Raw genomic sequence first — 23602 nt, forward strand, 5'->3', positions numbered from 1 at the left:
GGTGAGAGAAGAAGAGTGTGAAGGGTGGGGTAGAAGGGGGAAAGGGAGAAGGGAGAAATAAGGGGGGAAAAGAAAAATTAGGATTTGGAGGAGAGAAAGATAAGATAATGTGGCAGTTCTGGTTGGGCTGTCCGGCGCAAGCGACGCGGCCGCGTGGGGCACGCATTCGCGTGGATGCGCTTTAGGGTATGGTCGCGCGATCGCGTCAGGCACGCGGTCGCATGACTCATAGTAGGCTTCTGGCGCGAGTACAGCCTCGCGGCCGCACAACTCTCTGTTCAAATTAATTTATTTTCCAAAATAGGGTGACGCGATCGCATGGGGCATGCGATCGCGTGAGTGGGCCTTTAGGAAAATGTGACGCGGTCGCGTGGGTCACGCGGCTGCGTGGGTAGGATTGTGCGTTCTGCCCCAATCCAGCACCACTCTCGCACAACATTCGGGTGTGCACCCTATTACGTCGAAAATTTAGGGCACGCGGCCGCGTGGGGCACGCGGTCGCATGGGAGGCCATGATTCCCATGCGATGCGAACGCGTCCCTGACGCGTTCGCGTGGGTTGATTCGTGCCAAAGGCACGCCTCTAGCCACGCTCCAGCGTGACTCTCTATTCATTTTTATTTTTCTTCGCTCTCCAGGCGACGCGGACGAGTCGCTGATGCGATCGCGTCGCGTTGCGAAATTTTTTTTTTTTTGGAAAATAAAAACATGTAAATGCAAATGCACGAAATACTAACAAAGAGAAGAGTTATTGAATAAGAAAAACTAAAAATAAAGAAAGGAACGATCATACCATGGTGGGTTGTCTCCCACCTAGCACTTTGCTTTAACGTCCGTAAGTTGGACGCACCCCTAGTTCAGTCTCCTGCTATGTGGGGGTCTTCCAAGAGGAAGATCTCAAACTCCTTGTTTCCCTGCCTCTTCTCGCCATGGTATAGCTTCAGGCATTGTCCATTAACTTTAATGAGTTCAGAGCTTGAAGGATGGCTTAGGTGATAAACTCCGTATGGTTCTGCCTTCTCTACTCTATATGGACCTTCCCATCTTGATCTCAACTGGCCTGGCAAGAGCCTTAGTCAAGATTTGTAAAGGAGGACTAAATCTCCAGGTTGGAACTATTTCTTCTTGATGTTTTGATCATATACAGCCTTCATCTTCTCCTTGTATATTCTTGAGTTCTCATAGGCTTCTAGGCGAAGGCTCTCCAATTCTTGCAGTTGCAACTTCCTTTCAGCTCCGGCTTTATCAATTCCCATGTTGCACTCCTTAACTGCCCAAAAGGCTCTGTGTTCTACTTCAACTGGGAGATGACAAGCTTTTCCATAAACCAAGAAGAAAGGACTCATCCCAATGGGTGTCTTATATGTTGTTCTATATGCCCAAAGTGCATCTTGTAGCCTAGTGCTCCAGTCTTTTCTATGAGGCCATACTATCTTTTGTAAGATACGCTTGATTTCTCTGTTTGACACCTCGGCTTGTCCATTAGTTTGGGGATGGTAAGCTGTTGCGGCTTTATGGATTATCCCATGCTTTTTCATTAATCCTGTTAGTCTCTTGTTACAGAAATGGGTGCCTTGATCGCTCACGATTGCTCGTGGTGATCCAAAGTGACATATAATATGGTTTCTCACAAAGGAAACAACAGTGTTAGCATCATCAGTACGGGTAGGAATTACTTCTACCCATTTGAAAACATAATCCAAAGCTAACAATATATAAAAATAACCATTAGAATTTGGAAATGGACCCATGAAGTCAATGCCCCAAACATCAAAAATTTCACAGAAAAGCATAATTTGTTGAGGCATCTCATCCCTCCTGGATATATTACCAAATTTCTGGCATGGGAGACAAGATTTACAAAACTCAGCAGCGTCTCTAAAAAGAGTAGGCCACCAGAATCCACAGTCTAAGATCTTTCTAGCTGTTCTTTGAGGGCCAAAATGTCCTCCACTCTCAGATGAGTGACAGGCCTCCAAAATGGACTGGAATTCTGATTGGGGTACACAACGTCTAATTACCTGATCAGCACCACATCTCCACAAATATGGGTCATCCCATATATAATATTTAGACTCGCTTTTCAGCTTGTCCCTTTGATGCTTAGAAAAATGTGGAGGAAATGTGCGGCTAACTAGATAATTAGCTACAGGTGCGTACCAAGGTGCTACCTCAAATACTGCTTGCAGGTTATCAAATGGAAAATTATCATCTATAGGAGTAGAATCATCCTTAATGTGCTCAAAGAGACTCAAGTGGTCTGCCACTAGATTCTGATTGCCACTCCTATCCTTTATTTCTAAATCAAATTCTTGTAAAAGCAGTATCCAACGTATGAGCCTTGGTTTGGACTCCTTTTTGGCTAATAGATACTTCAAAGCTGCATGGTCCGAATACACTACTACTCTAGTACCAAGTAGATAAGCTCGGAATTTATCTAGAGCAAAAACAATAGCAAGAAGCTCTTTCTCAGTAGTAGTATAATTGGACTGGGCAGCGTCTAAAGTTTTAGACGCATAAGCAATAACAAAAGGATCCTTACCTTCACGCTGAGCCAGAGCTGCTCCTACTGCATGGTTGGAAGCATCGCACATGATTTCAAATGGCTGGCTCCAGTCTGGTCCTCTCATAATTGGAGCGTGAGTCAGAGCAGTCTTCAGCTTATCAAACGCTTGTTTGCAATCATCACTAAACTCGAACTCAATATCCTTCTGCAGTAATCTGGATAAGGGAAGTGCTACCTTACTAAAGTCCTTGATAAACCTCCTGTAAAAACCTGCATGGCCAAGGAACGAATGGACTTCCCTCACAGAAATCAGTGGGAAATGTGAGCCCTTTTATGTTTACTAAAACATCTTCAGCAACTCCAGCTACTGTAATAATGCTTTTATCTGCCAACACAAAACGAGCCGCCAACCTTTTCAAGAGAGGGAGCCTTAAAACATCATATACAGATAAAGGCATAATACTAACGCATGCTCCCAAATCACACATGCAATCATTAATTACTACACCACCAATAGTACAACTAACTATACAAGGGCCTGGGTCACTACATTTTTCAGGTAAACTTCCCATTAAAGCAGATATGGAACTTCCTAAAGGAATAGTTTCTAATTCATTAATTTTGTCCTTATGTATACATAAATCTTTTAGAAACTTTGCATATTTAGGTACCTGTTGAATGACGTCAAAAAGAGGAACAGTTACCTCAACCTTTTTGAAGATTTCTACCATTTTGGGGTCAGGTTCCAACTGTTTCTTGGGCTTCCTTGCAAGTTGTGGAAATGGAATAGGAGTGGTGTTTTCTGCAGTATCTGCGCCTTTCGGTGCTTTCTCTTGTGGTTGAGCCTCTTCTCTCTCAGCTATGTCCTGTATGTCCTCTTCCTCTTCAACATCTTCTAATTCCACAACCTCTTCAGCTGAGGCGTGTTCTGTGAGGCGTGGTTCCTCCTGACCTCTCTCCTGCAGTGTGGTTCTAGACCTTAGGGTGACGACATAAATACCACCCTTCGGGTTGGGGAGTGGTTGAGATGGGAGTCCACCAGAGCTTGAGGATTGGTTATTGGAAATTTGCATTGATCTCATCTGTGAGACAAGAGTTTGTAAAGTAGAAGTGACAGTAGAAGTGAAAGTATCCAGGGTTATTTTAAGATGATCCTCCATAGCCTGATGTTTCTGAACAATGGTTTGAAGTAAGTCAGCATTAAGGGATGAAGAGATGCTGGAGGCCTGAGAGGTTTGTTGAGGGGCTTGAGGTTGTCTTAAATGAGGTGCTCTGTAAGGTTGATTCTGCTACCTGTTGTGATTGTTGTTCCACCTCTGGTTTCCATTGTTATCTCTGCCTCCTCTGTTAGAATTGTCTCTCCAGCCTTGGTTGGAATTATCCTGCCATCCTTGATTATAGTTGCCACCTTGACTGTACCCTTGATTGGGGCGGTCATAAAAATTGTGAGTGGCTGCTACAGTATTGTCTTTTTGTTGGAGCTGCGGACACTCATCGGTATAGTGACTATAATCTGCACAGACGCCGAACACTCTTTGCGGGACCAACTGCTGGCTGTGCTGTGGTGGGGAAGGCTGAACTTGCTGAGATTGTTGTTGATTCAGTTGCATCTGCTTCAGCAAGTTATTAATTTCACATAGACTCTGGGTTATAGCGGTAGTCTCTGTATTAGTGGATACCTCCGCAACAGCTCTTGATCGACTTTGTCTTTGTCTATAATTCCTAGTAGAGTCAGCTAAGTCTCTGATCAATTACCATGCTTCGTCTGTAGTCTTGTGCTTTTTCATAGAACCATTGCAAGCACCTTCCAGTATGGTTCTATCCTGAGGTTTCAGACCCTGTGTAAAGTAACCGAGTAGGACGACCTTGTCAATCATATGATGGGGACATGCATTTTGAAGTGTATTGAAGCGTTCTAAGTATTCATAGAGGGTCTCAGATTCATCCTGGACGATCATAGACATGTCCTTCCTTAGCTTGTCAGCAACTTCAGCTGGAAAGAATTTATCCAGAAATTCTCTCCTAAGTGTATCCCAGTTGGAAATAGTTTCTCTGGGCTGAGTGTAGTACCACTCTCTTGCCTTTCCCTCCAGAGAAAACGGGAAGGCTTTTAATAGAATAGAGATTTCATCAGCTCCATCACGCTTAACAGTAGAGCAAGCGGTGTGGAAATCCCTAAGATGCTTAATAGGCTCTTGAGCAGGTAAGCCATGAAATTTGGGCATCAAGTTGAGGAGTGAAGATTTTATTTCAAAATCTACAGCTACTGCTGGGTAGTGTCCCTGGAATGGTTGGAGCGTAAAATCAGGGGCTCCTTCCTCCTGGATGGTAACTCTTCTGGGTGCTACCATGTCACCTGCACGTAAATGAACTGGATCAGTAGAGAGGGGGGTTGTTTCTTCCTTAAATGACGATTCTGGTTCGTCCTCAAAGAGGAGTTGCCTACGCCTAGCTCGCCTTATATGTGAAAGAGTTCTTTCAATTTCAGGGTCAAATGCTGGCAAGCTTGGATCAGGAAGCGAACGCGTCATTTAACGAAAGAAACGTGCAGTTCATAGTGATAAAACGAAAAGAAAAAAATTGCAATAAAAATAAATACCAATCAATAAATTAACACACTGTTGCAACTCCCTGGCAACGGCGCCAAAAATTGATGTGTGCGAAAATTGGTGAATTAAAAATTATTAAAATGGTTGCGTTGTAAGTATAGTTCTTAAGTCACCAAAATCTGCCTATCAATTTAAAATGTGTCACAGAAAATTTAAATTAAAAATTACTGGGAGTATGAATCCCAGGTCGTCTCCCAACGAGTTGCAGGAAAGTGTGCTATTTTATTAATCAGATGTTTCCAAAAAGTTGAGTTAAGTAGATGGAAAATTAAATTGAGGAAATTGAATAATATAAATAAAAGCCTTGACTGGGAGTTGATTAGTTGGAATCTGTATTATTGATGGAGTGATTTTAGGATTAATTTATAATTAATGGTTGTTCTGTTTAGTTATTCTTTACTAGGTAAAGGAAAGTTAAACAAGTTGGAATGATAGATCTGTTCACGAGTTGCAACCCACTTAGTTCAAAGGGATTGGTGTTAGTGACAAGATAGCAATCCAACAGTTAACCCAATTACAAATTCTCTTTCAATCATTCCAACTCAAGAGTTCCTTTCAATCAACTCCCCATCAAGTAAGGGAACTACTCGCTCATTGTAAATAATAAATCCATAACATATAAAAGGGAATTAAAAGAAGACATGATTATTGGAAGGTAAAATGGATTAAAATGAAAAAAATAATTCTTGTATTAAATAATCATAAAAGTGTTCAAATGACAAAATTGAACAAAGTAAAGAACATAGAAGGAATAAACCAAGTTAAGAGAACGAACTAGAATGACGAAGTCTTGATGAGGAAATAACTCTTCTCAATGTTCCAACGCTAAGACGAATTGAAAATTAAATTCTAAAACCTAGAGAGAAAAACCTAGAGGAGGAGTGAAAACTAGATCTAAAACTGAAAACTGTGTAGAATGAATGTTATCTTTGTTTCTGCATATTCTCTGGTTCTAGTCTGCTGTTCCGGGGCGAAAACTGGGTCGAAATAGGGTCCAACATTGCCCCCAATGAATTCTGCAGATTATGCAGATCGCACATGTCACATGATCGCATCACTCATGCGGACGCGTCATCCATGCGGCCGCGTCAATGCGATTTGCTCTCCTTTGCGCGGTCGCGTGAGCCATGCGACCGCGTCACTTCTCGCTGGTTATCTCCTCAAATTCTTGTGTTCCTTCCATTTTTCGCTAGCTTCCTTTCTAATCTCTAACTCATTCATGCCCTGTAAAGTCTGAAACACTCAACACACAGATCACGGCATCGAATGGAATAAAGGAGAATTAAAAGCACATAATTAAAGTCTTTAAGAAGCAGTTTTCAAACATGTAATGAATTCAGGAAGGAAATCTAAATGCATGCTATTTTAATGAATAAGTGGGTAAGGATCACGATAAAACCACACAATTAAACATAATATAAACCATAAAATAGTGGTTTATCAACCCCACAATCGCAAGTTTGAAACTCGTCACAGTCATTCAATCCCTGAATCCTTCTCAGAATACCACAGACAAGGTTTAGACCTTCCGGATTCTCAAGAATGGCCGCCAATGGATTCTAGCTTATACCACGAAAATTCTGATTAAGGAATCCAAGAGATAAACATTCAAGCCTTGTTTGCATGTAGAACAGAGGTAGTTGTCAGGCACGCGTTCATAAGTGAGAATGATGATGAGCGTCACATAATCATCACATTCATCATGTTCTTGGGTGCAAATGAATATCTTAGAACAAGAATAAGCTGAATTGAATAGAAGAACAATAGTAATTGCATTAATACTCGAGGTACAGCAGAGCTCCACACCTTAATCTATGGTGTGTAGAAACTCCACCGTTGAAAATACATAAGAACGAGGTCTAGGCAAGGCCGAGAGGCCAGCCCCCATGATCTAAGAACCAGACATCCAAAGATGAAAATACAATAGCAAAAGGTCCTATTTATAGAGAACTAGTAGCTTAGGGTTTACAAAAATGGGTAAATGACATAAAAATCCACTTCCGGGTCCACTTGGTGTGTGCTTGGGCTGAGCATTGAAGCTTCCATGTGTAGAGACTTTTTTTGGAGTTAAACACCAGCTTTTGTGCCAGTTTGGATATTTAACTCCCATTCTTGTGCCAGTTCCGGCGTTTAACGCCAGAATTCTTGAGCTGATTTGTTACGCCTGTTTGGGCCATATAATCTCGAGAAAAGTATGGACTATTATACATTGCTGGAAAGCCCAGGATGTCTACTTTCCAACACAATTGAGAGTGCGCCAATTGGGCTTCTGTAGCTCCAGAAAATCTACTTTGAGTGCAGGGAGGTCAGAATCCAACAGCATCTGCAGTCCTTTTTAGCCTCTAAATCAGATTTTTACTCAGGTCCCTCAATTTCAGCTAGAAAATACCTGAAATCACAGAAAAACACACAAACTCATAGTAAAGTCCAGAAAAGTGAATTTTAAATAAAAACTAATAAAAATATAATAAAAACTAACTAAAACATACTAAAAACATACTAAAAACAATGCCAAAAAGCGTATAAATCATCCGCTCATCAAGGTGCCACTCCATATCATCCACAGACAAATGGGCAAGCTGAAGTCTCTAATAGAGAACTTAAAAGAATCCTGGAATGGACTGTGATTAACCGTAGAAGGGATTGGGCAAGAAGCTTGGATGATGCTCTGTGGGCATACAGAACAGCATTCAAGACTCCTATAGGGACCTCTCCATACCAGCTTGTGTATGGAAAAGCCTGTCACTTGCCAGTGGAACTGGAACATAAGGCCTACTGGGCAACCAGATTCCTAAATCTTGATGCAAAGTTAGCTGGAGAAAAATGATTGCTCCAGTTAAATGAGCTAGAGGAATTCAGACTCAATGCTTTCGAAAATGCAAAAGTTTACAAAGAGAAAGCAAAAAGATGGCATGACAAGAAGCTATCATCCAGAGTCTTTGAGCCAGGGTAGAAAGTTCTGCTGTTTAATTCTAGGCTCAGATTATTCCCCAGGAAATTGAAATCCCAGTGGAGATGACCATATGTTATTACAGGTGTGTCACCATATGGTTACGTAGAGCTTCAGGATAATGATTCTAACAAAAAGTTCATTGTTAATGGACAGAGAATCAAACATTATCTTGAAAACAATTTTGAGCAAGAATGCTCAAAATTGAGACTTGATTTAAGCTAAGTAATAGTCCAGCTAAAGACAATAAAGAAGCGCTTGTTGGGAGGCAACCCAGCCATTAACAAAGCTTATTTTTCAATTAATTGATTTTTATAGGTTCATATTAATTTTCTTCAAGGTAAAATGGCAATTGCATGAGTTCACAGAGTCACAGAAGGATTCAGAGGATAAAACAGCAAAAAGAAGGTCACTGGTGCGAAAAAAGCCAGTAAGAGCTGTTTTGGGCGTTAAACGCCCAAAAGAAGCATCTACTGGGCGTTCAACACCAGTAGAGATAGCCATCTGGGCGTTAAACGCCAGAAAGAAGCATCTTTTGGGCATTTAACGCCAGATTTACAACGTCCTGGGCGTTCAGAAAAACGCCCAGTGACAAAGGAGTTTCTGGCGTTTAACGCCAGCTGGAAGCAACAGCTGGGCGTTAAACGCCCAGGAAAAGCTACAAATGGGCGTTAAACGCCCAACAGATGCAGCGTTTGGGCATTTAACGCCAGGATTGTGGGGAGGAGGTAAATTCGTTTTCAACTCAAATTTTTTCCATTTTTCATGTTTCAATTCATGATTTCTTGCATAAATGGTGTGCGAAATTGTGATCACTACAACTCAAATAATCCCTAGTAATGGCCCCAAAGACTTGGTGCTCAATACCATGGCATAAACACAACTTTGCACAACTAACCAGCAAGTGCACTGGGTCGTCCAAGTAATAAACCTTACGCGAGTAAGGGTCGATCCCACGGAGATTGTTGGTATGAAGCAAGCTATGGTCACCTTGTAAATCTTAGTCAGGCAGACTCAAATGGGTATGGTGATATACGAATAAAACATAAAGATAAAGATAGAGATACTTATGTATATCATTGGTGAGAGCTTCAGATAAGCGTATGAAGATGCTTTCCTTTCCGTCTCTCTGCTTTCTTACTGTCTTCATCCAATCTTTCTTACTCCTTTCTATGGCAAGCTTATGCAAGGGTTTCACCGTTGTCAGCGGCTACCTCCCATCCTCTCAGTGAAAACATTCCTATGCTCTGTCACAGCATGGCTAATCATCTGTCGGTTCTCGGTCAGGCCGGAATAGAATCCAGTGATTCTTTTGCGTCTGTCACTAACGCCCCGCCTGCTAGGAGTTTGAAGCACGTCACAGTCATTCAATCATTGAATCCTACTCAGAATACCACAGACAAGGTTAGACCTTCCGGATTCTCTTGAATGCCGCCATCAGTTCTTACCTATACCACGAAGACTCTGATCTCATAGAATGGCTGGCTCGGTTGTCAGGCGAGCACTCGGTTGTCAGGCGATCAACCATGCATCGTGTATCAGGAATCCAAGAGATAAACATTAGAGCCTTGTTTGCTTGTAGAACAGAAGTGGTTGTCAGTCACTTTGTTCATAAGTGAGAATGATGATGAGTGTCACGGATCATCACATTCATCAAGTTGAAGAACAAGTGATATCTTGGACAAAGAACAAGCGGAATTGAATAGAAGAACAATAGTAATTACATTAATACTCGAGGTACAGTAGAGCTCCACACCTTAATCTATGGTGTGTAGAAACTCCACCGTTGAAAATACATAAGAACAAGGTCTAGGCATGGCCGTGAGACCAGCCTCCCAAAGAGGGTTCAATCATAAAAACATGATCAAAAGATGAAAATACAATAGTAAAAGGTCCTACTTATAGGAAACTAGTAGCCTAAGGATTACAAAGATGAGTAAATGACATAAAAATCCACTTCCGGGCCCACTTGGTGTGTGCTTGGGCTGAGCAATGAAGCATTTTTCGTGTAGAGACTCTTCTTGGAGTTAAACGCCAGCTTTTATGCCAGTTTGGGCGTTTAACTCCCATTTTGGTGCCAGTTCCAGCGTTTAACGCTGGGAATTCTGAGGGTGACTTTGGAGGCCGGTTTGGGCCATCAAATCTTGGGCAAAGTATGGACTATCATATATTGCTGGAAAGCCCAGGATGTCTACTTTCCAATTGAGAGCGCGCCAATTGGGCTTCTGTAGCTCCAGAAAATCCACTTCGAGTGCAGGGAGGTCAGAATCCAACAGCATCTGCAGTCCTTTTCAGTCTCTGAATCAGATTTTTGCTCAGGTCCCTCAATTTCAGCCAGAAAATACCTGAAATCACAGAAAAACACACAAACTCATAGTAAAGTCCAGAAAAGTGAATTTTAACTAAAAACTAATAAAAATATACTAAAAACTAACTAAATCCTACTAAAAACATACTAAAAATAATGCCAAAAAGCGTATAAATTATCCGCTCATCACAACACCAAACTTAAATTGTTGCTTGTCCTCAAGCAACTGAAAATCAAATAAGATAAAAAGAAGAGAATATGCAATGAATTCCAAAAACATCTATGAAGATCAGTATTAATTAGATGAGCGGGGCTTTTAGCTTTTTGCCTCTGAATAGTTTTGGCATTTCACTTTATCCTTTGAAATTCAGAATGATTGGCTTCTTTAGGAACTCAGAATCCAGATAGTGTCATTGACTCTCCTAGTTAAGTATGATGATTCTTGAACACAGCTACTTCATGAGTCTTGGCCGTGGCCCAAAGCACTCTGTCTTCCAGTATTACCACCGGATACATACATGCCACAGACACATAATTGGGTGAACCTTTTCAGATTGTGACTCAGCTTTGCTAAAGTCCCCAACTAGAGGTGTCCAGGGTTCTTAAGCACACTCTTATTGCCTTGGATCACAACTTTATTTCTTTCTTTTTCTCTTTTCTTTTTTTTTTCTTCTTTTTTTTCGTTTTTTTTTTCACTTGCTTCTCTTTTTTTTTTTGTTTTCACTGCTTTTTCTTGCTTCAAGAATCATTTTTATAATTTTTCAGATCCTCAGTAACATGTCTCCTTTTTCATCATTCTTTCAAGAGCCAACCAATCATGAACCACAAATTTAAAAGACATATGCACTATTTAAGCATACATTCAGAAAACAAAAGTGTTGCCACCACATCAAAATAATTAAACTGTTATAAAATTCAAAATTCATGCAATTCTTATCTTTTTCAATTAAGAACATTGTTTATTCAAGAAAGGTGATGGATTCATAGGACATTCATAACTTTAAGGCATAGACACTAATGATCATAAGACACAAACATGGATAAACATAAAGCATAATTTTCGAAAAACAAGAAAATAAAGAACAAGGAGATTAAAGAACGGGTCCACCTTAGTGATGGCGGCTTGTTCTTCCTCTTGAAGGTCTTATGGAGTCCTTGAGCTCCTCAATGTCTCTTCCTTGTCTTTGTTGCTCCTCTCTCATGATTCTTTGATCTTCTCTAATTTCATGGAGGAGAATGGAGTGTTCTTGATGCTCCACCCTTAGTTGTCCCATGTTGGAACTCAATTCTCCTAGGGAGGTGGTGCGCGAAATTGTGAACAATACTTTTCACAACTCTCATAATCCCTGGTCATGAACTCCAAAAACTTGGTGGTTCAATTCCATGGCATTACACAACTTCGCACAACTAACCAGCAAGTGCACTGGGTCGTCCAAGTAATACCTTACGTGAGTAAGGGTCGATCCCACGGAGATTGTTAGCATTGAAGCAAGCTATGGTCATCTTGTAAATCTTAGTCAGGCAGACTCAAATGTATAATGGTGATGAACGAAAATAATATAAAGATAAGGATAGTGATACTTATGTATATCATTGGTGTAAGAGCTTCAGACAAGTGTATGAAGATGCCTTCCCTTCTGTCTCTCTGCTTTCCTACTGCCTTCATCCAATCCTTTCTTACTCCTTTCCAAGGCAAACTCGTGTAGGGTTTCACTGTTGTCAGCAGCTACCTCCCATCCGCGCAGTGAAAGCTAATGCACGCACTCTGTCACAGTGCTGCCAATCACCGGTTTGGTTCCCTCCCCTACCGGAATAGAATCACTCTTTTGCGTCTGTCACTAACGCCCAATAGGTTACAGGTTTGAAGCACGTCACAGTCATTCAATCATTGAATCCTACTCAGAATACCACAGACAAGGTTAGACCTTCCGGATTCTCTTGAATGCCGCCATCAGTTCTTGCCTATACCACGAAGACTCTGATCTCACGGAATGGTTGGCTCGTTTGTCAGGCGAGCACTCGGTTGTCAGGCGATCAACCATGCATCGTGCAATCAGGAATCCAAGAGATATTCACTAAGCCTCAGATGCTTGTAGAACAAGAATGGTTGTCAGTCACCTTGTTCATGGGTGAGAATGGTGATGGGCGTCAATCATCACCTTCATCATGTTAAAGAACAAGTGATATCTTGGACAAAGAACAAGCGGAATTGAATGGAAGAACAATAGTAATTGCATTAATACTCGAGGTACAGCAGAGCTCCACACCTTAATCTATGGTGTGTAGAAACTCCACCGTTGAAAATACATAAGAACAAGGTCTAGGCATGGCCGTGAGGCCAGCCTCCCAATGATCTAAGATAGCATAAAATTAGAAGATAGCTCCCCAGATGTCTAATACAATAGTAAAAGGTCCTACTTATAGAAAACTAGTAACCTAAGGTGTACAAAGATGAGTAAATGACATAAAAATCCACTTCCGGGCCCACTTGGTGTGTGCTTGGGCTGAGCAATGAAGCTTTTTCGTGTAGAGACTCTCCTTGGAGTTAAACGCCAGCTTTAGTGCCAGTTTGGGCGTTTAACTCCCAATTAGGTGCCAGTTCCGGCGTTTAACGCTGGAATTTCTTGAGGTGACTTTGAACGCCGGTTTGGGCCATCAAATCTTGGGCAAAGTATGGACTATTATATATTGCTGGAAAGCCCAGGATGTCTACTTTCCAACGCCGTTGAGATCGCGCCAATTGGGCGTCTGTAGCTCCAGAAAATCCACTTCGAGTGCAGGGAGGTCAGAATCCAACAGCATCTGCAGTCCTTTTGAGTCTCTGGATCAGATTTTTGCTCAGGTCCCTCAATTTCAGCCAGAAAATACCTGAAATCACAGAAAAACACACAAACTCATAGTAAAGTCCAGAAAAGTGAATTTTAATTAAAAACTAATAAAAATATACTAAAAACTAACTAGATCATACTAAAAATATACTAAAAACAATGCCAAAAAGTGTATAAATTATCCGCTCATCACAACACCAAACTTAAATTGTTGCTTGTCCTCAAGCAACTGAAAATCAAATAAGATAAAAAGAAGAGAATATGCAATGAACTCCAAAAACATCTATGAAGATCAGTATTAATTAGATGAGCGGGGCTTTTATCTATTTGCCTCTGAATAGTTTTGGCATCTCACTCTATCCCTTGTAATTCAGAATGATTGGCTTCTTTAGGAACTCAGAATCCAGATAGTGTTATTGATTCTCCGAGTTAAGTATGATGATTCTTGAACACAGCTACTTATTGAGTCTTGGCTGTGGCCCAAAGCACTTTGTCTTCCAGTATTACCACCGGATACATACATGCCACAGACACATAATTGGGTGAACCTTTTCAGATTGTGACTCAGCTTTGCTAAAGTCCCCAATTAGAGGTGTCCAGGGTTCTTAAGCACACTCTTATTTGCCTTGGATCACAACTTTATTTCTTTCTTTTTCTTTCTCTTTTTTTTTTCTTTTCGGTTTTTTTTTTTCGTTTGCTTCCTTCTTTCTCTTTTTTTTTTTTGTATTCACTGCTTTTTCTTGCTTCAAGAATCATTTTTTAATGATTTTTCAGATCCTCAATAACATGTCTCCTTTTTCATCATTCTTTCAAGAGCCAACATTCATGAACCACAAGTTCAAAAGACATATGCACTGTTCAAGCATACATTCAAAGAACAAAAGTGTTGCCACCACATCAAAACAATTAAACTATTATAAAATTCAGAATTCATGCAATTCTTTCCTTTTCAATTAAGCACGTTTTTATTCAAGAAAGGTGATGGATTCATAGGACATTCATAACTTTAAGGCATAGACACTAAGACACTAATGATCACAAGACACAAACATGGATAACCATAAGCATAAAAATCGAAAAACAGAAGAGTAAAGAACAAGGAAATCAAGGAACGGGTCCACCTTAGTGATGGCGGCTCTTTCTTGCTCTTGAAGATCCTATGGAGTGCTTGAGCTCCTCAATGTCTCTTCCTTGTCTTTGTTGCTCCTCCCTCATGATTCTTTGGTCTTCTCTAATTTCATGGAGAAGAATGGAGTGTTCTTGATGCTCCACCCTTAGTTGTCCCATGTTGGAACTCAATTCTCCTAGGGAGGTGTTTACTTGCTCCCAATAGTTTTGTGGAGGAAAGTGCATCCCTTGAGGAATCTCAGGGATCTCTTGGTGAGAGGGGTCTCTTGTGTGCTCCATCCTTTTCTTGGTAATGGGCTTATCCTCATCAATGGTGATGTCTCCTTCTATGTCAACTCCAACTGAATAACAGAGGTGACAAATGAGATGAGGAAAGGCTAACCTTGCCAAGGTGGAGGTCTTGTCCGCCACCTTATAGAGTTCTTGGGCTATAACCTCATGAACTTCTATTTCTTCTCCAATCATGATGCTATGGATCATGATGGCCCGGTCTATGGTAACTTCGGACCGGTTGCTAGTGGGAATGATTGAGCGTTGTATGAACTCTAACCATCCTCTAGCCACGGGCTTGAGGTCATGCCTTCTCAATTGAACCGGCTTTCCTCTTGAATCTTGCTTCCATTGTGCGCCCTCTTCACATATGGTTGTGAGGACTTGGTCCAACCTTTGATCAAAGTTGACCCTTCTAGTGTAAGGGTGCTCATCTCCTTGCATCATAGGCAAGTTGAACGCCACCCTCACACTCTCCGGACTAAAATCCAAGTATTTCCCCCGAACCATAGTGAGATAATTCTTTGGATTCGGGTTCACACTTTGGTCATGGTTCTTTGTGATCCATGCATTGGCATAGAACTCTTGAACCATCAAGATTCCGACTTGTTGAATGGGGTTGGTGAGTACTTCCCAGCCTCTTCTTCGGATCTCATGGCGGATCTCCGGATATTCACCCTTTTTGAGTGAAAAGGGGACTTCGGGGATCACCTTCTTCAAGGCCACAACTTCATAGAAGTGGACTTGATGCACCCTTGAGAGGAATCTATCCATCTCCCATGACTCGGAGGTGGAAGCTTTTGCCTTCCCTTTCCTCTTTCTAGAGGTTTCTCCGGCCTTGGATGCCATAAATGGTTATGAAAAAGCAACGCTTTTACCACACCAAACTTAAAATGTTTGCTCGTCCTCGAGCAAAGGAAGAAAGAAGAGAGTAGAAGAAGAAGAAATGAGGAAGAGGGGGAAGGTGGTGTGTTCGGCCAAGAAGGGAAAGAAGGGGTGTTTAAGTTGTGTGAAAATGAAGGGTTGAAGAAGGGTATTTATAGGAGAGAGGGGGGTAATGGTTCGGCCATTGAGGGTGGGTTTGGGAGGGGGAGTGGTTTGAATTTGAAGGGTGAGGTTGGTGGGGATTTATGAAGGAGGGATGTGAGTGGTGAAGAGAAAGATGGGATTTGATGGGTGAAGGGTTTTTGGGGAAGAGGTATTGAGGTGATTGGTGAATGGGGGAAGAAGAGAGAGATTGATGGTGGGGTCCTGTGGGGTCCACAGATCCTGTGGTGTCAAGGAAAAGTCATCCCTGCACCAAATGTTGCTCAAAATCACGTTTTGAGCTATTTCTGGCGTTAAACGCCGGGCTGGTGCCCATTCCTGGCGTTTAACGCCAGGTTGTTGCCCTTTACTGGCGTTTAACGCCAGTCTGGTGCCCCTTTCTGGCGTTAAACGCCCAGAATGGTGCCAGACTGGGCGTTAAACGCCCAACAGCTAGCATTACTGGCGTTTGAACGCCAGCTTCTTCTCCTCCAGGGTGTGCTGTTTTTCTTCCTGTTTTTCATTCTGTTTTTGCTTTTTTCATTGTTTTTGTGACTTCTTATGATCATCAACCTACAAAAAAGATAAAATAACAAAAGAAAATAGTTAACTATAAAACATTGGGTTGCCTCCCAACAAGCACTTCTTTAATGTCATTAGCTTGACAGAGGACTGGTGCGCGAAATTGTGAACAATACTTTTTCACAACTCAAATAATCCCCGGTAATGGCTCCAAGAACTTGGTGGCTCAATACCATGGCATTACACAACTTCGCACAACTAACCAGCAAGTGCACTGGGTCGTCCAAGTAATAAACCTTACGTGAGTAAGGGTCGATCCCACGGAGATTGTTAGTATTGAAGCAAGCTATGGTCATCTTGTAAATCTTAGTCAGGCAAACTCAAATATATATGATGATGAACGAAAATAACATAGAAGATAAAGATAGTGATACTTATGTATATCATTGGTGTAAGAGCTTCAGACAAGTGTATGAAGATGCCTTCCCTTCCGTCTCTCTGCTTTCCTACAGCCTTCATCCAATCCTTCTTACTCCTTTCCATGGCAAGCTCGTGTAGGGTCTCACTGTTGTCAGCAGCTACCTCCCATCCGCGCAGTGAAAGCTAATGCACACACTCTGTCACAGTGCTGCCAATCACCGGTTTGGTTCCCTCCCCTACCGGAATAGAATAACTCTTTTGCGTCTGTCACTAACGCCCAGTAGGTTACAGGTTTGAAGCACGTCACAGTCATTCAATCATTGAATCCTACTCAGAATACCACAGACAAGGTTAGACCTTCCAGATTCTCTTGAATGCTGCCATCAGTTCTTGCCTATACCACGAAGACTCTGATCTCACGGAATGGCTGGCTCGTTTGTCAGGCGAGCACTCGGTTGTCAGGCGATCAACCATGCATCGTGCAATCAGAAATCCAAGAGATATTCACTAAGCCTCAGATGCTTGTAGAACAAGAATGGTTGTCAGTCACCTTGTTCATGGGTGAGAATGGTGATGGGCGTCAATCATCACCTTCATCATGTTGAAGAACAAGTGATATCTTGGTAAAAGAACAAGCGGAATTGAATGAAAGAACAATAGTAATTGCATTAATACTCGAGGTACAGCAGAGCTCCACACCTTAATCTATGGTGTGTAGAAACTCCACCGTTGAAAATACATAAGAACAAGGTTTAGGCATGGCCGAATGGCCAGCCTCCCAAAGGTCTAAGATAGCATAAAACAAAGATAGCTACCAAGATGTCCTAGATCTAATAGTAAAAGGTCCTACTTATAGAAAACTAGTACATAGATGAGTAAATGACATAAAAATCCACTTCCGGGCCCACTTGGTGCGTGCTTGGGCTGAGCAATGAAGCAAATTTCGTGTAGAGACTCTCCTTGGAGTTAAACGCCAGCTTTGGTGCCAGTTTGGGCGTTTAACTCCCATTTGGGTGCCAGTTCCAGCGTTTAACGCTGGGATTTCTTGAGGTGACTTTGAACGCCGGTTTGGGCCATCAAATCTTGGGCTAAGTATGGACTATCATATATTGCTGGAAAGCCCAGGATGTCTACTTTCCAACGCCGTTGAGAGCGCGCCAATTGGGCTTCTGTAGCTCCAGAAAATCCGCTTTGAGTGCAGGGAGGTCAGAATCCAACAGCATCTGCAGTCCTTTTGAGTCTCTGGATCAGATTTTTGCTCAGGTCCCTCAATTTCAGCTAGAAAATACCTGAAATCACAGAAAAACACACAAACTCATAGTAAAGCCCAGAAAAGTGAATTTTAATTAAAAACTAATAAAAATATACTAAAAACTAACTAGATCATATCAAAAACATACTAAAAACAATGCCAAAAAGTATACAAATTATCCGCTCATCACAACACCAAACTTAAATTGTTGCTTGTCCCCAAGCAACTGAAAATCAAATAAGATAAAAAGAAGAGAATATGCAATGAATTCCAAAAACATCTGTGAAGATCAGTATTAATTAGATGAGCGGGGCTTTTAACTTTTTGCCTCTGAACAGTTTTGGTATCTCAATCTCTCCTTTGAAATTCAGAATGGTTGGCTTCTTTAGGAACTCAGAATCCAGATAGTGTTAATGATTCTCCTAGTAAAGTATGATGATTCTTGAACATAGCTATTTATTGAGTCTTGGCTGTGGCCCAAAGCACTCTGTCTTCCAGTATTACCACCGGATACATACATGCCACAGACATATAATTGGGTGAACCTTTTCAGATTGTGACTCAGCTTTGCTAAAGTCCCCAATTAGAGGTGTCCAGGGTTCTTAAGCACACTCTTATTTGCCTTGGATCACAACTCTTATTATTATTATTATTATTTTTTCGTTTTCTTTTTCTCTCTTTTTTTTTTCGTTTTTTTTTTTTTTGAATAGCAATGCTTTTTCTTGCTTCAAGAATCATTTTATTGATTTTTCAGATCCTCAATAACATGTCTCCTTTTTCATCATTCTTTCAAGAGCCAACATTCATGAACCACAAATTCAAGATACATATGCACTGTTTAAGCATACATTCAGAGAATAAAAATATTGCCACCACATCAAAATAATTAAACTATTATAAAATTCAAAATTCATGCAATTCTTCCTTTTTCAATTAAGCACATTTTATTCAAGAAAGGTGATGGATTCATAGGACATTCATAACTTTAAGGCATAGATACTAAGACACTAATGATCATAAGACACAAGCATGGATAACATAAAGCATAAAAATCGAAAAAACAGAAGAATAAAGGACAAGGAGATCAAGGAACGGGTCCACCTCAGTGATGGCGGCTCTTCCTTGCTTTTGAAGGTCCTATGGAGTGCTTGAGCTCCTCAATGTCTCTTCCTTGCCTTGTTGCTCCTCTCTCATGATTCTTTGTTCTTCTCTAATTTCATGGAGGAGAATGGAGTGTTCTTGGTGCTCCACCCTTAGTTGTCCCATATTGGAACTCAACTCTCCTAGGGAGGTGTTTAGTTGCCCCCAATAGTCTTGTGGAGGAAAATTCATCCCTTGAGGAATCTCAGGGATCTCATGATGAGTGGGATCTCTTGTGTACTCCATCCTTTTCTTAGTGATGGGCTTGTCCTCATCAATGGTGATGTCTCCCTCTATGTCAACTCCCACTGAATAACAGAGGTGACAAATGAGGTGAGGAAAGGCTAACCTTGCCAAAGTGGAGGTCTTGTCCGCCACCTTGTAGAGTTCTTGGGCTATAACCTCATGAACTTCCACTTCTTCTCCAATCATGATGCTATGGATCATGATAGCCCGGTCTATGGTAACTTCGGACCGGTTGCTAGTGGGAATGATTGAGCGTTGGATAAACTCCAACCATCCTCTAGCCACGGGCTTGAGGTCATGCCTTCTCAATTGAACCGGCTTTCCTCTTGAATCTTGCTTCCATTGTGCGCCCTCTTCACATATGGTTGTGAGGACTTGGTCCAACCTTTGATCAAAGTTGACCCTTCTAGTGTAAGGATGCTCATCTCCTTGCATCATAGGCAAGTTGAACGCCACCCTCACACTCTCCGGACTAAAATCCAAGTATTTCCCCCGAACCATAGTAAGATAATTCTTTGGATCCGGGTTCATACTTTGATCATGGCTCTTGGTGATCCATGCATTGGCATAGAACTTCTTGAACCATCAAGATTCCGACTTGTTGAATGGGGTTGGTAAGTACTTCCCAACCTCTTTCGGATCTCATGGCGGATCTCCGGATATTCACCTTTTTGAGTGAAAAGGGGACTTCGGGGATCACCTTCTTCAAGGCCACAACTTCATAGAAGTGGTCTTGATGCACCCTTGAGAGGAATCTATCCATCTCCCATGACTCGGAGGTGGAAGCCTTTGCCTTCCCTTTCCTCTTTTTAGAGGTTTCTCCGGCCTTGGATGCCATAAATGGTTATGGAAAAACGAAAAAGCAACGCTTTTACCACACCAAACTTAAAATGTTTGCTCGTCCTCGAGCAAAAGAAGAAAGAAGAGAGTAGAAGAAGAAGAAATGAAGAAAGGGAGATGGTGGTGTATTCGGCCAAGGAGGGTAAGAAAGGGTGTTTAGGTTGTGTGAAAATGAAGGGTTGAAGAGGGGTTTATATAGGAAAGAGGGGGATGAGGGTTCGGCCATTTGAGGGTGGGTTTGGGAGGGAAAGTGGTTTGAATTTGAAGGGTGAGGTTGGTGGGGTTTTATGAAGGATGGATGTGAGTGGTGAAGAGAAAGATGGGATTTGATAGGTGAGGGGTTTTTGGGGAAGAGTTGTTGAGGTGATTGGTGAATGGGGGAAGAAGAGAGAGAGTGATGGTAGGGTCCTGTGGGGTCCACAGATCCTGTAGTGTCAAGGAAAAGGCATCCTTGCACCAAATGGCATCAAAATCCACGTTTTGAGCCTTTTCTGGTGTTAAACGCCGGGCTGGTGCCCATTCCTGGCATTTAACGCCAGGTTTTTACCCTTTACTGGCGTTTAACGCCAGTCTGGTGCCCTTTTCTGGCGTTAAACGCCCAGAAGGGTGCCAGACTGGGCGTTAAACGCCCAACAGCTAGCATTACTGGCGTCTGAACGCCAGTTTCCTCTTCTCCAGGGTGTGCTGTTTTTCTTCCTGTTTTCATTTTGTTTTGCTTTTTTCATTGTTTTGTGACTTCTTATGATCATCAACCTACAAAAAAGATAAAATAACAAAAGAAAATAATTAATTATAAAACATTGGGTTGCCTCCCAACAAGCGCTTCTTTACTGTCATTAGCTTGACAGAGGACTCTCATGGAGCCTCAGAGATGCTCAGAACCGTGTTGGAACCTCCCAACACCAAACTTAGAGTTTGAATGTGGGGGTTCAACACCAAACTTAGAGTTTGGTTGTGGCCTCCCAACACCAACTTAGAGTTTGACTGTGGGGGCTCTGTTTGGCTCTGTTTTGAGAGAAGCTCTTCATGCTTCCTCTCCATGATGACAGAGGGATATCCTTGGGCCTTAAACACCAAGGATTCTTCATTCACTTGAATGATCAACTCTCCTCTATCAACATCAATCACAGCCCTTGCTGTGGCTAGGAAGGGTCTGCCAAGGATGATGGATTCATCCATGCACTTCCCAGTCTCTAGGACTATGAAATCAGTAGGAATGTAATGGTCTTCAACCTTAACCAGAACATCCTCTACAAGTCCATAGGCTTGTTTTCTTGAGTTGTCTGCCATCTCTAGTGAGATTTTTGCAGCTTGCACCTCAAAGATCCCTAATTTCTCCATTACAGAGAGGGGCATGAGGTTTACACTTGACCCCAAGTCACACAAGGCCTTCTTGAAGGTCATGGTGCCTATGGTACAAGGTATAAAAAACTTCCCAGGATCCTGCCTCTTTTGAGGCAATTGTTGCCTAGACAAGTTATCCAGTTCTTTGGTGAGCAAAGGGGGTTCATCCTTCCAAGTCTCATTTCCAAATAACCTGTCATTTAGCTTCATGATTGCTCCAAGGTATTTAGCAACTTGCTCCTCAGTGACATACTCATCCTCTTCAGAGGAAGAATACTCATCAGAGCTCATGAAAGGCAGTAGTAAATCCAAGGGAATCTCTATGGTCTCAGTTTGAGCCTCAGATTCCCAAGGTTCCTCATTGGGGAACTCATTGGAGGCCAGTGGACGTCCAGTGAGGCCTTCCTCAGTGGCGTCACTGCCTCTTCTTCCTCCCAGAATTCGGCCATATTTATGGCTTTGCACTCTCCTTTTGGATTTTCTTCAGTGTTACTTGGGAGAGTGCTTGGGGGAAGTTCAGTAATTTTCTTGCTCAGCTGACCCACTTGTCCTTCCAAATTCCTAATGGAGGATCTAGTTTCAGTCATGAAACTTTGAGTGGTTTTGATTAGATCAGAGACCATGGTTGCTAAGTCAGAGGTATTCTGCTTAGAGCTCTCTGTCTGTTGCTGAGAAGATGATGGAAAGGTTTACTATTGTTAAACCTGTTTCTTCCACCATTATTATTGAAACCTTGTTGAGGTCTCTCTTGATTCTTCCATGAGAGATTTGGGTGATTTCTCCATGAAGAATTATAGGTGTTACCATAGGGTTCTCCTAGGTAATTCACCTCTTCTATTAAGGGGTTCTCAGGATCATAAGCTTCTTCCTCAGATGAAGCATCCTTAGTACTGTTTGGTGCATTTTGCATTCCAGACAGACTTTGAGAAATCAAATTGACTTGTTGAGTCAATATTTTATTCTGAGCCAATATGGCATTCAGAGTGTCAATCTCAAGAACTCCTTTCTTCTGACTAGTCCATTGTTTACAGGATTTCTTTCAGAAGTGTACATGAATTGGTTATTTGCAACCATTTCAATCAGTTCTTGAGCTTCTGCAGGCGTCTTCTTCAGATGAAGAGATCCTCCAGCAGAGCTATCCAAGGACATCTTGGATAGTTCAGAGAGACCATCATAGAAAATACCTATGATGCTCCATTCAGAAAGCATGTCTGAGGGACATTTTCTGATTAACTGTTTGTATCTTTCCCAAGCTTCATAGAGGGATTCTCCATCCTTCTGTCTGAAGGTTTGGACTTCCACTCTAAGCTTACTCCATCTTTGTGGTGGAAAGAACTTTGCCAAGAAGGCATTGACTAGCTTTTCCCAAGAGTCCAGGCTTTCTTTAGGTTGAGAATCCAACCATATTCTAGCTCTGTCTCTTACAGCAAAAGGGAATAGCATCAGTCTATAGACCTCAGGGTTAACCCCATTAGTCTTGACTGTGTCACAGATTTGCAAGAATTCAGCTAAGAACTGATGAGGATCTTCCATTGGAAGTCCATGGAACTTGCAATTCTGTTGCATTAGAGAAACTAATTGAGGCTTAAGCTCAAAGTTGTTTGCTCCAATGGCAGGGATAGAGATGCTTCTCCCATAGAAATCAGGAGTAGGTGCAGTAAAGTCACCAAGCACCTTCCTTGCATTGTTTGCATTATTGTTGTTTTCAGCTGCCATGTCTTCTTCTTCTTTGAAGAATTCGGTCAGGTCCTCTAAAGAGAGTTGTGTTTTGGCTTCTCTTAGCTTTCTCTTCAAGGTCCTTTCAGGTTCAGGATCAGCCTCAACAAGAATGCCTTTGTCTCTGCTCCTGCTCATATGAAAGAGAAGAGAACAAGAAAGTGTGGAATCTTCTATGTCACAGTATAGAGATTCCTTGAAATGTCAGAGGAAAAGAGAAATAGAAAGAAGAAGGAGAAGAAGAATTCGAACTTTAATGAGATAAGGTTCGAATTGTGCATTTAGAAGGAGTGATACTCCATAAATAGAAGGATGTGGGAAGGAGGGAAGAGAATTTTCGAAAATTCATTTAGAAGATTTTGAAAACATTTTGAAAATTTGATTGATAATTTTCGAAAATTAAAAGTGAAAAAGAAATCAAGTGATTTTTGAAAAAGATTTTGAATTTAGAAATTAAAAAGATTTGATTGAAAACTGTTTTGAAAGAGATGTGGTTAA

The 23602-nt window shown here is 41.6% G+C and overlaps 1 non-coding gene across 1 annotated transcript; it reads left to right on the plus strand.

The window, feature by feature from the left end:
- The first annotated feature begins 22591 nt into the window (after positions 1-22591).
- Positions 22592-22699, plus strand: LOC130952638 (small nucleolar RNA R71). Its single transcript, XR_009074816.1, has one exon. It is a non-coding gene; the product is annotated as a small nucleolar RNA R71 (small nucleolar RNA).
- Positions 22700-23602: the final 903 nt, after the last annotated feature.

The sequence above is a fragment of the Arachis stenosperma genome, chromosome 9 (genome assembly GCF_014773155.1).
Source record: "Arachis stenosperma cultivar V10309 chromosome 9, arast.V10309.gnm1.PFL2, whole genome shotgun sequence".
NCBI classification, from domain to species: Eukaryota; Viridiplantae; Streptophyta; class Magnoliopsida; order Fabales; family Fabaceae; genus Arachis; species Arachis stenosperma.